Here is a 5,575-nt window from a genome sequence, read left to right as displayed (position 1 = left end):
GAGCCAACAACCTTCTGATTGGGGGACGACCCGCTCTGCCTCTGAGCCACAGCCGCCCCCTATAAAGTATCAACACATTGCTCTCACTCTTAGGAGTAGGAGTGGGTGCAGGGCTTAAAAATAAATAAATGATATGTGCCAATGTTGCATGTTACACTGCAGATTTGTGTTTCTGTTTATCTGTGTATGTGCATGCGTTTATCTGTGCAGAAGATGCTGTATCTGTTATTGCCATGCGGGTGACTGCTGATAATACCCACACAGTATGGAGCCTTGGGGGACTTTGTAGAAACCGTCAAGAGATCTTAAAACCAGACTCGACTAAATGTGATGTCATTTTGAGAAATGCCTCATGACTATAATATCCACATATACAGCAATATGTTCTCGACAGTCTGGAATAGTCCAGTGAAAGCTTTCTTGCTTGGAACAAATTGTAATGTTCAATTGCTAGCCAGGCCGTGGGTGAATCACTGACAGTCATAGCAGGGGTCCTGCCTTCCTACCAGGCAGCGTGACCATAAATGTCTACTAGGCGTGTGCTGGGGGAGATCAGCGGCAGATGAGGCCTTTGACCAATTCATCTGGACATGGAGGGTACAGAGAGGAGACATCCCAATACTCCCCTCCAGGAGAACATCATTGTAAGGCGTGGACGTGGCAAGAGCCGGTGCTATCAGACACACAGCTCCCTCTGAGTAAATCAGATGAGATCAAAGGGATGGAGAATATTTCAGAGGGGGCCGTGCTACCTCGCGGGGCTGCAGCATCACTCTGTTGACTGCTAGATTAGTTTATGCTCTCGATCCTGAGCTGTAAAGAATAATCAGTCTTTGTTGAATCTGAAGTTGCTTTTCCACTTGTTTTTACGTGCAGACAAACAAATCTGGTCATGTGATGTTTACCGGCATATAATTTTGCGCCTGCTTAATGTGATTTTGCACACTCCGACTGCAATTTGACTAAGCTCTGGCCAGACTTGTGCATTACTTTGTCAACAAGCAGTGGTGAAAATGAACAGTGAAGATGTTGAACACATTTAATTTGCCCGCCGTGATAATTCCCCCCAGGTTCGACCCTGGCTATCTGCTCCTCTGTGAGCCACAAACATTCCTCACAGACTTTCCCTTAATACTCTTATTTTCCCATTTCATTTTTTTTTCCCCCAACCATTCCTGTATTTTTTTTGCATTTATCTGGGGACCGTGTGTGTTGTTTGTTGGAGGCACAAACTGTTTTGCATTCGCTAACATACACAGAGCATAAATATTGGATTAAGTAAACAAATCCGAGGGGCTCACTTGAATGATATCGGCGAGTCTGCCTTTGGAGCCGCCACGGTCGCAGTCTTTGCTTGAGCCTCAACACATGAAAAGAGGGAGAGAGGCAGAGAGAGACAGAGAGCGGTAGAGGGAGAGAGAGAGTCAAATGGCAGTTTAATCCTGCCTGAGTGTTATCTCGCAGGTGTTTTGCAGACTGTGCTCTCTTTGGAAACTTTGAAATCGGGCCAGGCTTTCATGTGCAGAAAAAGGTGGAGAGTCTGTGCCTGGCTGTTTGTGGGCAATAAACATCAACACAACAGTGCAGGACTCCAGCTCATAACTCCACTTAACATGTTATTCCCCCAAGCTCCCTGTTAGGCAGTGGGCCATGTTGTTAACTTAAAAACAATCCCAGCAGTTTCCTTTGCTTTGTTCTTTTTGTAGTAAAACTGAGAGGGAAAAAATGAAAATAGCATCCTTGAATTGAGCTTCTGTTTTACTCAAACAGGCAATCACAATGTACGATGAGTCGTGCTGAAAGCTGCAGAGAGTTCTCTAAAGTAATTTGAATTGATGTCATTTTTACCTTCAGCAATTAGCTTGCACCGGCAATCCCACAACATCCACATGGATATAGAGTTACATTTCTCCAGCTTATTCACACAAATGTTCCTGACTTCATTAGAATTGAACTCTGCACATAGATTTCCTCCCTACAAATTAGCCAGATTGTAAAAGCCGAGATGAGAACAGACCCACGGCCCCCTGCAGGCATCCAGTATCGGGTATCGCTGCATTTTAATGGCCCAGTACATCACCAGACTCCGGTGACGGCGGATGGCCTGGCAGCATTCGGTTCCCCAAGAGAATGTGCTGTTTTATTGGCCTCCTCAGCGCTGAGTTGTCCCCTGTGCCCATGTAATACAGCATCTAGCGTCAGTGAGGGGAAAGGCCCCCTCCCTGATTAATCGGCAGTGTATGTTTCTCAACGTTAGCTTAGTGCTCATGTTCCATATTTTCTAATGGTTATGGGCACAGTCATTTAGAGTGCTGCTGAGGGAGCCATCAGTCAGGATGTTGCATGGCTGAAGTGGGCCCAGGCAAGGAGCTTTTCCGAGCGAAGCATGTGCGCATGAGAGCACGTCTGGCAAGAAGGGGAAGAAGGACAGATGCATGGGTGCGCGTATGAAGTGGGTTTGTGTGTCCGTGTTGCTTTGCTTCCAAAAATAGTAAGCATCGTTTCTGAAAGTCTTGTCTTTCAGCAACATGATGTGTCCCTGGGGATCTGCTTCACCGAGCCACCCCACTCACCTTCTGTTGTGAAAGAGCCTAGATGACGTTCAGCACCTCTCACCAGGTAACAACTAAGTCATTCTGACAACAGCGCGAGGCACACATTAGATCCAAGGGAGAGGACCATTCAGAGCACTTGACTCCCTGTGGCCCAGCATTATGGGAAACGGACGTGGGGGCCAAATGAGACAGGCCATGACGAGGAGAAGTTTTTTCATTACGTTATGAATCCCACAGAGCCTGGCAACTCCAGTGTCTCAACATAATACTTAAATTCAATGTGGCATTTCATAACTGTGCTCTCTTCACGGTTCTGTAACTGTGCCGGTTCTGGTGGAGAGAGCGGCTCTCTTTTTCTGAGAGGTTGGGGGAGTTATACATATTAATCAGTGCTTTAAAGATGATGTTTTCTGGATAATATGCAGGCAATGCACCAGTGACATTGTGAGCAACAATTTGTGGGAATGTCAGTGTTAATGTTGTCATATTAAAACCAATTTACTGTCAAAATCTTGAGCTGGAGGATGTATGCCCAGTAACATCAGCATTTAAAATGGCCACATTTTTGCAACAAAATCACTTTTTTTCAATGGATCAGTCAATAAGCTTGTGGGGTAAAGTAAATCCATGCAAATCTTTTGCATTGTGTTCAACTTTGATTAACTTTGACACGAGAATTTGACACTCTTGACCTATAACAAACCGCCATGACATTGCTGAGCTTTGAGGTAATGGAAAGCTGGAGAGTCCAACACAGAATGAGCTAATTCTATTGTACAATTCACTTTCATTTGAGCTCAGGGGCTCAAGTATAAATTGCTCCACAAAAGCAACATGGTTTGTAGACTATTATGAGAGAGGAGTTGATGGTACAGATACGTCTCCTAAATACAATTGTTGCCTGTTAGCAACTGAGCTTACAGGTAGGAGGATACTTAGCTCATTGTCTGCTATTGTGTCCAAGCATCCAGCCAGGAACAATACTGGCCTGTAAGGCAATTTAGGTGCAGTGGCTACACTCAGTATTGCATCTTCCAGCAGCATCACGTGATGCACACTGGCCCAAAAAGCATTATAACCCATACACAATCATTACAAAAGGAGTTTATCAGAATTTGATCCATTCAATCCAGTACCATTTTAAACGCATAATTACGTTATTTTCATCCCATTCATGTCTGCGGGAAGCCAACAGGCAGTCAGGTGGCTTGGGTCGTAGCCTCAAACCCACATGCTTTCAACCGGTTCAACTGGAGAAGTATTTTAAAGTGTGTGTTCCTTGAGATGTTTTGGCATATGCGCCCAGGGAGCAACTTTCATAAGAGTGAATGGGTCCCGTCTCGGAACATGGTGTACAGTTCTCCTTAATACATCCATGATATATGATATATAGTGCAATATCATAATTGCTGATCTGTTCATACTGCAAATATCTTAACTTAATAGCTGTTTATATCTTAGTGTATTCTCTTTACTCAGTCCATTCTGTTAATGCTGTTCATACTGTGTATATCCTGTTAGTATAATCATATATACTATAAAGTAGTTTTTTTTATATATCCCTGTACATATGCACACTACTCTGCACTTTACTGCTTTTTGCACTTCTGGTTAGATGCTTAACTGCATTTCGTTGTCTTAGTACTTGTTCTTTGTGCAATGACAATAAAGTTTAATCTAATCTAAGTGTGCAAGTTGCAATTGTTTGATAAAGGTAAAATATGTGACAGAACAGCATTAATAAAGTGCTGTAGTTCTGAGGAGATCCTTGCCTACAAATCTTGTTGTGCAGATGTAATAAAACGTGTTTGGTTTGTACAGACCCAAACAAATGTCACAGAAAATGTTTTTTTTCAGTGAAAATGAAAATGCAGAGATCATTCCCACTAATCTTGAATCATATCGTAATTTCTGTCAGAATAATGACAATATAATTGTTTTGTCATATTGTGCAGCTCTAATAGCTATCATTTTGTCAGTTAACCCACCAGCTACAGTAGGTTTGACTTTATTAACAGATATGTACATACATATACAACACAGGTCCAAACAAAACATACATTGAACTAATTAGTACACAAAGCTTCACCAAGTAGCACTAGTACACTGACTCACTACATCACCAAGCTTCTAGCACTAACTGTTATTGTTGCTATCGTGTGATGAACAAAACTGTATGACAGGCCTTAAGGATGTAGCATTTAGCACCTAAGCAATGTGAAAGCTATGATAAAATGATCTTTATCAGAGTAAACACATTACACTGGAACTTAATTGTCCATCACCATGGAGAGAGAAAGAAAAAAATAAATGCAGTGCATAGACAGACACAGAGATATAAATATTGGATGTTCTTGAAGCCAGAAACTAGATAAGAAAAAGGATGATTGAATAAGATTGAGGGAGGTGAGTGACAGATAACCAAGTGGGACTTGTACCGTACTGTATGTGATGAAAATAATAACATTTGAACTGAGCAAAAAGGGCAGATTTGACATTTCAGCGGTGTAAGGGGCAAAGGCACAAGCACAGGTTGTACACCCTGGAGCCCAAACCCACCTGCTTCACCAGCTCTCGCAATCTCAACTTCCATCACTGAAAGCAGGTTTATACATCTCCCCACTGTCAACTTATTTCATTTTTTCTCCTTACTCAGATCGGCAGCGGCAGAGTCAATAGAATTCTAAAAACATTGGGTCCATCCAAGCAGAAAATGTGCTCCAAACACTGCCCTGCTTTGGCCAGCCGTGACACCGGCACCCTGCTTTGTGAGAGGCCAGAGCAAAGATGGCCATGCAAAGATGGCCATGGTTGAGGCCTGTTGGTCATCCTGGAGAGCAGCTCAGAGGCCTTGGGAGAGAAGGGACTGATGGGTATCTTTAAATTATTTTTTGTTGTCAAATAGCACAAACCAGCATCCATTTTGCTTCCACTTAAGTAAGACTTCAAGAAACAGTACTTCTTCTTAAGCAGGATATGAAGCTCATCTTTCCACCCTGCACTTCCCTCATATCTTCTAC

The sequence above is a fragment of the Morone saxatilis genome, unplaced genomic scaffold, assembly GCF_004916995.1.
Source record: "Morone saxatilis isolate NCDOM2014 unplaced genomic scaffold, NCSU_SB_2.0 Contig0, whole genome shotgun sequence".
Taxonomy (NCBI): Eukaryota; Metazoa; Chordata; class Actinopteri; family Moronidae; genus Morone; species Morone saxatilis.
This window is presented reverse-complemented; position numbering follows the sequence as displayed.